The sequence below is a fragment of the Linepithema humile genome, chromosome 1 (genome assembly GCF_040581485.1).
Source record: "Linepithema humile isolate Giens D197 chromosome 1, Lhum_UNIL_v1.0, whole genome shotgun sequence".
Taxonomy (NCBI): Eukaryota; Metazoa; Arthropoda; class Insecta; order Hymenoptera; family Formicidae; genus Linepithema; species Linepithema humile.
Genome location: NC_090128.1, coordinates 36,439,117 through 36,452,070, shown reverse-complemented (window position 1 = coordinate 36,452,070; position 12,954 = coordinate 36,439,117). Strand labels below are relative to the sequence as shown.

General features: G+C 30.0%; 1 protein-coding gene and 1 pseudogene across 1 annotated transcript in view; both read right to left on the bottom strand.

The window, feature by feature from the left end:
* TrissinR (Trissin receptor) overlaps window positions 1-12,954 on the bottom strand; it is an 80,967-nt gene that overhangs the window by 32,833 nt on the left and 35,180 nt on the right. The gene's annotated exons all lie outside the window — the stretch shown is intronic.
* LOC136997206 (uncharacterized) lies at window positions 3,858-12,122 on the bottom strand (annotated as a pseudogene).

Sequence of the window (12,954 nt, the reverse complement as noted above, 5' to 3'; positions counted from 1 at the left end):
AATTTTGAAATAAACACCCATAAATATTTTTAATACCTTGCATTATGTTCTGTTGATAAGATAAAGCGAGATGAAACGTTGCACAGTTTATAAGTATGCGAACAGTTTGCACATTTAAAGCCAGCACAATGAAAGTCGCCATGATATTGTTACTTGCCATAGCGGTTATTATCATGACAATGTATATTTCAAAGCTTCAAAATGCTGAAGTCAGTTTTTTAATTTTTTATTAAATAACATAAATTAAGAAATACATATAGCTCATAGCTCACATATAGCTCATAAAAGTTTGATAAAAATATCAACTATAAATATTGTTTTAAAAACTTTGTTTTAATAGCTTTGTTTTAAAAGTATCCAAAGTAACAAGAAGCAGCCGGCCTCGACAATATTAAACACAGATTAAATATAAAACTAGATTTGAATTAATAATGATTGAAGTATAATTTCGTAAACATTCTACAGTTGAATAACAACATTTTGTGAATAACGTTATAATAATATAATGTTTATCCATAATGTAAGAAACATAATATGTAATCCTCTATACTTTTGCTATTATTTGTAAATTTCTATTGTTTACTTTCCAATTAAATAAATAATTTTTTAAAAATTAGATGTATAAATCTTTTATGCTTGCTGCATATATGTAGGTAATTATGAAAATTAATCAAGTCATATACATTTATTTATTTAAAATATTTTTACTTTTCCGTTTGCCTGGGTTAAAAAATATTTTTTATGTAACAAAATATTATTCAAAATATTCACTCTTATAATGTAAATCTTTTCCGTGATTGTAAAATTTACAAGTAGCTTGTAAGAAAATAAGTTTTTTGATATCTTTTTCTCAAGTGACATAGATCATTTTCAAGATTAATGATAAATCTTAAGAGTAACAGAAAAAATTTTACTTAGTTTACTTTCACAATTACTGATACATGTCATGTTTATAGCAATTATTATTATCAATATATATTAAAACAATTCCTTCAGTGTAAATAGTCCTGACCCACTTGTTTGGAAAGAAATGATAAAAGCAATATCGCAGTCATCCTTTGCTATCTTTTCAGAAATAAAGTTCTTTTCTCCGTTTAGATCCCTATTATTTATGAGAATATCTTGGTACACATTTATATTATGAATTTCGAGAAATTGCTGTTTATAATAGGATTGTTCTCCAGATCTTTAACCGATTCAAATATAAAACATGAACAGATTGCGAAAATAAATGTTAATAACTGCGTAATAACAAATTGTTAATTATATAGTTATTAATACAAGTATACACACTCAAAAGTTTAAAACACACACCGCACAATTTTTAGGTAAAATCTAATACAATTATTTCTTTAAAAATATCGAATTTTAGGTATAAATGGTCACATAGATATACATATGTATATATAATTTCAAGTTATTTTCATATTTCTGTTTTAATAACTGCAAATATTATATTTTATATCTATCGTACAAAATATTTTAGTTTTATCGAACCCTTCTTTATGTATTTTAATTTTATGCTTTTCATAATTTTTGAAACTAAATTTTGATAATAAAAGAGCGAAATTTATCACTGCCGTTTTTTTCTTGCTCCTGATTCATGAAAAATATGTGTTATTTAACAAACTAACAAAAGAAGAAAATAAGAAAAAAGGGAGAAAAGAGGAAAGCGGAAAAAATTGTCAGCAACTGAGAAGGGTTAAATATCCCTTAATATGGAGCTGCGCGTTTCATATCAGAAATCCTGGAGAAGTCGCGTGGTCAGCAGAACATGGCAGTTGACACGTGACACAGTTCTCTTCCACAGTTATCGTCCGACTCTACGTGTCTCGGAGATTTGTTTCTCATTTTTTTTATTCAGTGAATTCGAAGAGAGAATTTTTCTCACGATTTCTCGTGTCGCCTCGCGACATTACGAAGAACAAAAGGCAACGGTCTTTCATATACATCATATTTTCGCAGTTTATCTCGCGCGACAGCGGACGTCATGAATGTTTTAGCAGACACATCAGTCCAGGGCGAGGTATATGTTCGCGCGAGGTTCAAATCGGTTCTCGCGAACGACCCTGTTTAATAGTAATATATGAGGCAGTAATATATGTGACAGTTTGGGAATGTGCGATTTTCCTGTTCGCGAAACTGCAATGTGGATTTGATTATCGCGTTGCGTGATAGCCGAAGGCCGCACGCGCTTACGTATGTCCGCTTAGGTATGTGTTATTTACATCGATCCAGTTGTCGTGCAACTTCAACCATACGTTATATCTATATTATCTGGAAATTGTATAAAGCACTGCTCAAAGGACAGCACATTTTATACATTTGAGAATTCAATATATGTTTGATAATAAAAAAATAAAAATAGACAAGCTTGTCAAGTATTAAAAGAAAGTATTTTTCATAAAAACTTAAATAAATTCTGTTCCGATTTCGAAATTCAGCATGGTTTAAATCGCAATCGGAAATTCCTATTCCCTAAATGAAAGTTATCCGATAGCTATCCAAATCCATGCAATAAAACTTGGAAAAAATCTAGAGAAATATCCACAGAAACATTTGATTATGCAAAAGTTCTCGTGAAACGCGACATGTTGCACGAGAAAAACAAGAGAGCTGAGTTGAATTAAAAATAGCACTCAGCGTACTAAAGAGAGAGACTGTTTTAGGATACATTTAAAGTAGAGAGTCGATTATGGAGTGTCTTTATGGAAGGAGATAAAAGGAAAAACTTGCGTTATCGTAAAATAATCAAGATATATATCGATGAAGTGGGTGAAGACGAAAGCTCGGAAACACGGTGTTTTTTTCCACTAAAGAGGACATAACGAATCCTCAAAGCATAAGATTATAGTGAGCAGAGAGCTCTGCTGTTAGGAAGAGTATCCTGAAGTATCGTTCAATTTACTCGCTTATTTTCCCTTCCATGTTCATTGTTTTTTGTATCTTTTTACAAAGTAACCTCATCAGCCTATCTAAAGTCCTTATCAACTTTTCAGCAACTTCCACTCGATGAACTCGACCAAACTTTATTTCACTTCCTTAATTCTCTCTATATAAGTTTTGAAATCATATCCAACTTGTAATAAAAATCTAATTAAAAATGTACATATTAAATAAAAAATTTTATAATATTTATATTCAAGAGTGTATAATTTATTTGAAATTTTATTTTATTTATTGTCAAAAAATTAGAAAATATGTTATAGAGATTATCGTAAAGTGTGCTTTCTAAAGTTTGCCAAGAATTTTATATATAATGATGAAAAGTGTTTAATACTTATTTAATATTTTTAAACAACTTGAATCAAAGTTGCCTTTTAATTAAATTGTATATATACATATATATAACATATATACATATAATACATATATTGTATAATTATATATAAGTAATTGTATATACATATAACACATATTATATTGAAAAATGCATTTATTAAATTTTTCAAATTTCTGAAATTAGAAAAAAACAACAATCAAAAAAGTTGATTACGAATAAAATTACCTTGAGACAGCATTCGAATGATAAAAGTTAATAATGGAGAGATTTGTCTAGCGGAAAATAAATGACAGAAAATCAACAAAGAAAAAGAATTAGTTCGTGAGTCTTCATGTTCTTGGATGATAATTAAATATAATAATAAGAAAACAACTTTTTCTGTCACAAAGGATCGAAAGACGCGAATGGCGCAATATTCGACACAGAAAGAGATGTCCAATCGATTGCTACACCTTGATTACTTTGCCGAGACATATTTTATCCGATACGATCGGTTCTTTGATACGCTAACTTTACGATCGATATTAAGGGGTTGTGCCTAGTCAGGCAAAATTTTCGTAATTTTTTAATGCAAAAATATTAATTAATAACAAAGTTATAGTCGATGTTCGACGGAAGCCCGTTTTCAAAATGCGTTTTGCGGTGAGCACTGCTGTTCGAAACCAAGTTATCTAAAATCAAAAATTCAAAAAGATTTAGTTAATATATGAATTTATCTAATCCTTAATCGATCGGTATTCCGAAAAATTGAATAGCAACAAAATGGCGGCTATTCAAAGTTGCTGACTCATTCTTCCCTTCCGGGTGCTGTCTTCCGCGCTGCGGTCAGAAATCTTTATGCGCTCAATATCTTCTCTCTTCACATATTGATGGGCGTTTGGGCTGCTACTTATTCCCATTGACTGTAGTATCTTCAATAATACTCCTCATTAAATACACAGGCAGCAATGTATACAGCAGATTCAACAATAATTGATTCACTTGGGATAATTTTCGAGCTAATTTTCCAGATCAGTTGGTTATAACTCTCGTTATTATTTTGAGTGAAACGGCCAACACATCTTTCTAGTAAAGTATCTCTACTAAGATCTTCGTAAATAGGCTTTATTACAGCCAGAACATCTGGAGGTAAAGATTTATAATCATGTTTAAATGAGGCCAGCTCTCCGTTCGCGGAAGCACGCTGCCAAGCATGACTCGGCTTCAATCAGGCACCTATTATGACACGGTTTCTCATCTGTAGAGCTGTAATGATCATATGTTGTCCATATCGTGTTATACATGTTTTTCACTGAGTCAAAATGCCGTCGTATCGCTAAACCATAATATACAGTCAATTTATCTACAATTTTTCCCGTTAGCTTGCCTTTGCCGCCGAGCTCTTTCGTTTTATTTTTGCAACCGCGCAGGCGACTTCCCATTCTTTTTTGGACGTGTCCAATACATTCCTTTTTAGTAATGGGAATGTCATCATAAGCAGCTTTTATGACGCTCGTGTATATTTTAGAATCGCCATCACCGATGTAGTTCGTGTATTTTACATCGTAATTTTCCTGTGAAAGCTGGAACATTTGTATGATCGCTTCCATCTCCATTTTACCCGACGATCCTTCATGGTTTGCGGAACATTCTTTTTTATGTGTCTCTAACCATTCTTCGCGTATTCTACAGAATCTTTTTTTTTATTTTATTTTCAAAATTCACACATTTTGCAATATGAACTTTTCACAAAAATGTCTATAACTTTGCTAGTGTAATATCCAATAATAGAAGAAACACCAAATAAAGAATTAAAACCGCGCTTTTTCCACGTCCCGTCACCAGATACAGTTAATTCTGTTGTTTCATTTACGTTTTTTGCTTTAGAGGTCTCTGCTACTTCTTTTTTCACGGTATTTTTAAAAAAATATTTCAGCAACGGTTTTTATACAATCGTGCTTATGTTTCACAATCTTATCGTGTGTACTGTGATAAAAAAACTGCGGCATGTCCATCAAGCCGCCAAACTTTTGAGCACCTTTTAATCCTAAACTTAAAACTCTTATTACAAATATGAAACGCCGATTTATTTCATAAAAATGTCTAATAAAAGGGCTCGAAGAAATATATTGAGGTTTGCAATTATCACATAACAATGTGTTAACAACGTTTGAAATTTTATATTCCCATTACACTGTTTGCACTTAATAAAACTTGAAATTGCAGCAAAAACGGTGATAAAGTTCAAAATTCTGTACTCTATATTATTATCTTGCGGCACAATAATCTCTTCTTGTATCTTAATTTTTTTTGCAGATGCACTAAAACCACTCTCACTGAACTCCGCCGTTTTCGGATTGAAAACATTTTTTCTTTTTTTTTGGTCTTGATTTTTGAATTTTGTCAGACTTTCTTAAGTCTCTCGAACCTTTTTGACGATTCATAATTCGAAAATGAAGAAATATAGAAGCGAACGTTCAACTGTACAGCTCGACGTCAACTGCTATGCTGCCAGCGTTTCGCGCACATTAGTCTAAAAGTCTGTTGAATCTGCTATCACAATGTTATACACAACCCTTCGTATTTAGCAATACAAGTATATGCCTTACCAACATATAATAAATGTCCTACAGGCAGATAGAAAGAAACGATATTCGTCCCTTGCTGCCGCGCTATACTTGCGCGGAGCGTTTTGAGAGACTCAAAGTCGTATATCTTCAACAAATTAAACCAGATGAACTTTCAGGGAATATTTCTAACATTGTATACTTTAAGAAAATATGGTTTTTGAAAAATCGATTTTTTAAAAATTTCTGACTAAGCATAACTCCTTAAATAAATGGCCGAATTCTCGTGACGCTAACATTAGATCAGAATCATATTCACTGATGAAATCTGATTTTTATAACAGAAGAAACATTGTATAAAATGATAGAAAAAGATGCAATGCATGCAATTATATTCTCAAATTAATACATTCAATAATTTTAATTTTTCTATGTTTATTAATTAAACAATAAATATTTCTAGTCATCGTAAGATTTAGATAGAAATTTTCTGCAGCAATTTTATTTAAAGAAGAACGCTAAAATAATAAATCAAAAAGTTGAATTTAAAAAGATTAAATATTTATAAATGTAGTTTAAAAATAAATTTTATCGTTAAATAAGATTTAAAATAAAAACTCATATATTGACTTATTCGTCTCAAGTGTCTTACTTAACTCTTATGTTAAAGAAGCGATTACTTAAATCCTCTATTGCTATGCATTCTGTGGGACGGAAGTTCTAAGTTTTAATCCGATTTGTCCTTCAATCGCACATTCTCTAACCGGTGAGATATATAGTATATAATTTTTGCTTTAAGTTTCATATATATACACATAAAAACAAAAGTTGTAAGATACTTAAATACGTAAATAAGTACGTTAGAAATAGAAGAAAACATCTTTAAATATTTTATAGATTTATTTTATAAATTTTTATTTATTTATAGACTATTTATTATTACATTTTAATATATTTCTATTGTTGTAATTAGAAAAATACTAAGCTCTATTAATTACAGTATAAATCAAATCTTACTAAAATATAATTATTCTTTGAAAATATAAATCTTAAAAGTATTAAAATAAAAAATGATCATATTCTCGTTGTCATTTGTAATTCTCTAAATAATTACTGGAAATATAATATTTAATAAAATGTACTGAATAAATACTGAAAATAATTAGTGAAATATAAAATAATATTTATAATGAATCAAAAAAAATTTTAATTTTTGCATGCAAAAGCTATATTTTACATACAAGTTTTAAACAAATAGAATATATTTTTTATTAATATTTATTTAATTTATTTTACAAATCTACATTTTTTATTTTAAAACACCACTGATTTTCCTTGAAAGAAAAGAATGTTTTTACTTATATCTTGCTGTTTTTTAAGCATCTTATCTGTGATCGATATCGTTATTCATATGTGAAAGTTATGTTCTAGCTTTTTTGTCGAATCGCTTGCAAGACTACAATCCGGTATATCAAACAACTTCCTATCAAATAGAGAGGGCTAGCACAAATAAGCGTCCGGTTCGTAACGACCGCTCGAAACATACGAACACAGTAACCGTGTTCGGAATCGTAAATGAGCGTGAAATCAAACGCTCGCCGGCGGAAAATAGATTATTTTCGATTATTACCGTGTTCAGAGAAAAAAAAGCAAGAGAAGGGGAGGAAGGGGGAGGAGAAAGAGAGGAACAAAGGGAGAGTGTGAACTTCTCTACGTTGCTGATTTGATTCCCTCCGGCAAAATATTACACACGAGAGATTACAGTAACGCCAGCTTCTCAACTTGTTTGTAACCCGATGAAAATCCCACGATATATTCGAATGGGTTTCGCACTATATTCCAAATGTGAGGTATTATTTTAATCAAGTTGTGCGAGAGTTGCCACGCATCGTGAAGTGCAACTTCACAGTTATTTGGTTATTATTGAGATAAGTTGAAGATTTTCTTAGTTGGAGTGTAGTTTTAAATTTAACACATTTAGTTGCATAATTGCAGTTTATGATAGAAAATTATTAAACATATTTTAAAATTTATTTGCAAAATGTATTTTTTTCAAAAATATGTATTGAGAAAAATAATTGGTTGTTATATTTGTTTATATACTTTATATACGTTTATATGTATTACTTTTTATATATGTATATTTTTGATTGTTCTTTGTTTGTAATTATGTATTCCTCAAAACTATAACGTTGTATGTCTTTTATTATAAAATATACCTACTACAAAATATTTTTTGTATTGTAAAAACTTTCTCTAATCAGCATGTTAATTTTTGAAATCCAATTTTCCGAAAAACATTTTAGTAATCATGTTTTTTAAGATATTCTCAAGATGAATTTATTGTAGATAGTTTTAAAAAATCAATGAAAAGTTTTAAAATGTCGACTAAAAGAAATTAAATCTAAGATTGCAACGAATACAAGATCTGAAAAAAATAGCTAAAAGACATCAGAAACAAGTAGAAACAAGTAGAAAGTAGAAATAGATTACGGATATTTTCGACAAACGCAGAAGTAAATAGATCTAGGACGAGTTTAAACAGACCTTTCCATTTTTCTTTGTTATACGCTTGCCACTGTTTTTATTCTACTCTTATTAATTACACTCAAAAAAATATTTCGCTGATGTAGTTAGATTTCTAGATATTGCAACAAGAATGTATCGCTATTTTTTGTATCTGTGAAAACATTGTTTGTCACATATAGAATTTATAGCAGTAATGTTCTAGCAATAGCTTCTGAAAAATTTAGGTACCATTGCTAAATGTTATGCATTGCCTGATTTAACACGTGATTGATCTTATATAGATAGGCGCTTTAGAGAGACTTTCTTTTTAAAGTTCACAAACAATACAGATATATATTCTATTTCTGTCATCTAAACTGATTAAGTAATTACATATGCAATATCACAACAGTTGCTAATCATTTATCTGTTTTAGTTAATTTTTCACACCTAGAAAATTTTAGCTATTATTGCAAGATCATTTTTTTGAGTGTAAAAAGCTTAAAAAAGCGACAATTAAGTATGATGGACGTATAATTGGTGTACTTCATTGCTGTGTAACCAATATAGTCGTTTTAAAAAACTCAGCAGCCACAAGATCAATGTCTTTATATTAAAGTAATATTGGTGTATTTTGAAATATTGTATGCTATGATCAAGTATCACATTAATTAAAGTCATGGAATCAATTTAATATCACATTATAAATTCTGATAGTATGTAATGTTATTAAGTAATCCATCAAAAGATTAAAATGTATAGATAGTATCTAGTTCCGAGAAGCTTATTGATTTTAAAATTTGACATTAATACATGTGGATTAAAGTAATTGGCCAATGATGCCAATATTATTTATAATACAGTATCGATACCAGTAAAAAGACAAAACATTTAGGATTAATAATGGACAGAGATTTCTATAAATCAGCCTATTAAGAATTTCCATGCGTAAATATTTAAAATAATCAAATTGATATGTATTATCGTATTTTATTTGATATCCATATTGTCTTCGAAATATCCGCGAATAAATGCAAATATTCTGTTAGAAAATGTCAATGTGATTATAATAATGACAATATAATAATAATTATTTAAATTTATTGCAAATATGCGATTTCCTTCTTGAGAATTAATTTTAGATGGCATAATGTTTGAAATTAACAATATATTATACTATATAAAATAATCATACACAATAGACTGTTTTGTCTCTTTTTATTCTGATCACATCGCGGCTTATTGCGGAATGTTATTTTACTATGTACCATTGCGTACGTACGTAACGTAGAATAATCCGTACAGCTGTTGGTCACTACACAATTATTGGCCACTTGAATTTACGAGCTTCCAATTAGATTAATGTTCGCATTTCTGTCGATTTTCTGTTCCGCCTCGCTGGCAGATTGCGTGTTGTAAGTGAAATTCTGAAGCACCGCGCGTATAATAAATTTAAATGGCTAACTAACACTATAAATTTTAACTCATTATTACTAAATGAGAAGATTAATAAATGCAAATATATTATTGTAATAATAAATTAAACGTTAATAATTTATAACAATTTACTTATGCGTGACATTTTCTGTATTTAACTGCATATATTTAATATTTCAATTTTAGTAGAAAATGCGTTGTTCGCAAGAACTATACTTATCATCGAACTATCAATGTTCGACGGAAATCGGAAAATCTCTTAAAAGCGGACTTATTTTAGAAATTCAGAATATGAATTTAGGAGCACTTCAGAAATTCGGCCTTCAGAGTTTTTCCAGTCTCAGTGGGATATATTTTTTATCATTTAAATATAATAAAAATAAATTAAATTAAATACAGGATAAACAAAATAAAGCGTTGCAAATTTTTATCTTAAAAAAAAAAGAATGTATATTTTGAATATTTATTATCTTTGTGGTACAATAGTGAGATTGTGATTGGTAACGTATTGGTTTACGACGGACGAATCTTTCTAACGATACGTCTAGCAAAAGCTCGTTTCAGGCCGGGCAGGTCGATTTGCTCGTTCCGTCATTTCATTTACGGAACAAAAAGGAAAAGAATGGACGCTTGGCGAGTGCACTATCGGAATAAAACGAGTTGAAGAGAGAAAAAGCAACAAATTGAAATTTCACCGTACAAACCATCACGCGCGCGCGGAATCGTCTGTTCGTGTCCGGGATTTATCGCACCACCTATGGGTATTTGCATTTCCGACCGTAGTAGAATGTATACAAGGTGGATACAGGTACTCGGAATAATTGGAACGCAAGAATAATCGCTGATAGTACGACACAGAGAGATGCCAGATAATTACAGATAACGATTAGAATTTCTCACTGTTCACAATATTCCTCAGTATTCAAACTTATTCCATACATTTTTTATATACATAAATTACTCATAATTAAAAATTTATAAATGTTTTGACATTAAAAAAACAGACTGTAAATTATTTAGATATAATCAAAATAAAAATTGTGAGCATTTTCAAAGTATACGTAATTAGAATTAATTTAAAAATAACACAATAGTCAAGTAAACAATATAAATAGCAACTTTGAATATTTCCGATAAGTCATCTTTGATTCTCGAATAAATTGCTTTCTCATAATTTACAAAAATTCCAATAACAGAAAATAGCGTGATTTATTTAAATTGCATAATGTTGAGAAAAATAGTCTTAAAGTTTCTTTTTTGGAAAGTTATCTAAGAGAAAAACATTTAAACGTAAATAAACTTTAGTTTAAACATGAGAGTGTAACAATAAAACAAAGAAAGATTTATGTATCTAAAGATTAATGTAACATGGCAATTATGTATTGAGCAATTAAATTATCGATTGCTCGTATTGAAACAGCAGCATGCTGTCATTATCCGCTTTCGTAATACGAGAAACAACAACGAGAAATAACAAGAAAAGTAAATGGTCACATCAGCATGTCCGTAATTCGATAGGCACTGTTTAATCATTTAACGGTGGATGCGCTCTGGACAGCATGACGCGTGTGTAATTTCTAGTACTCAAAACCGCATGTTCGGGAAATACAGTTGCAAATTGGCAGTAACTTTATTCTTTCCGAATAATTTCAAATTAAATTAATTAAATCGAATGAGCAATTGATAAATAAGACACAAAACATAAAACATATTTCACAAAAACTTCTTATATAAAATTGCTTTCTTAATCCGTTCAGTCTGTTGCCTAATACTGTATATCTTATTAAGAAATGTTTAATGATAAATTTTAATAAATATTTAGATAATAATTATTATTTAATAAATGCTGGTTATGATTACTTCGTCTAAAAAATTTTAATACAACAAAAATAATCTTTTACTTTGATCAAGTCGGTGTCGACAAGGAATTTATATCCTTGCCAATAATGACACAACGTTTTTGTGCTTGTAAAATTGTATAAGTTACAAACTGATAAGTTATAATAAGTACTAGATAAATTTCAAATAACTTGTTATTCAACAGAGTTAAATATACCGAGCAACAATCGGGCCTCTAATGAAATTTCTGATAAAGTTAACATTTCGAGCGCTATGTTAACGTGTCGGGTCCAATTCTTAGAAGTAGATTCCTTAGTAACTAGCATTGTTAGGATAATTGGATGCCGTTCTCCCCTGCACTTAGCGCGTGCCGACAAATGCATAAACAACTCTGATTTGTCTCCCGCTTGAGATCGACAAATTACGACGCTTGCTCCTTTAAAAGCGATTCGTTAATACCTTGACAGACATGCGTCCGGAAGCGACCGACTACCTAATGGTGGTTTCATGGTAATCCACCTGCGGTTCATGTGACATCTCTCCGAGGAAATGAAGTTGTCACGACAGCGACGTACGAGTTTCGAGCGCGCCTCATTAGGCAAAAAGGAATATTCCCTTTCCGCATGAAACGTCTTTTACTTCGGTTCGAGATAGACGTTGATTAAACTTGCTGTGAATTAACAGCAAGATTAACCCTTCAGCAGCGCGACGTTTGCGCAAATTACAGAAGTAAGGACTCTCATCGTGTGACTTTCTAACTACATTTCTTATACTGGCAAATATATGGCATAAGGTGTGTAAAGCATGATAAATTAATCTCTCCTCAAGATAATGATATATGAAAGACAAATAGATTGATTGCAATTAAAATCGTTACTAAATTAAATTTAAATTAAATATGAAATGTAAGCTGATAAAATTTACTCAGGCACAAATTTACGCAACATGCAATATATAATAAATCTATTATCTTTTATTTAAAGTTGTTACTTTGTATTAAATTACGATTATTTATGTAATATACAAATTATTATAACTTTTTTCCATTTCCCATGTTTATCACAGGTCAAAGTAACGGCATTCATTTACATTAATAATTATCTCATTTTATATAATCGACTTAGGTTATATAATATTTATTAGAAATATACATGTAAGATATTTTCATTATTTCCTCACTTGACTAATATTGCGAGGCGCTGAGAATGATTAATATTCATAATTTAGCAATTTATATTCATCACACATGAGAGAGACAGATACGACGAGAATTGCTACTTATGAGACATGCAAGTATATAATCTATTTCTTCTCTCACTCTCTTAGTTTGTTGATTAGTGT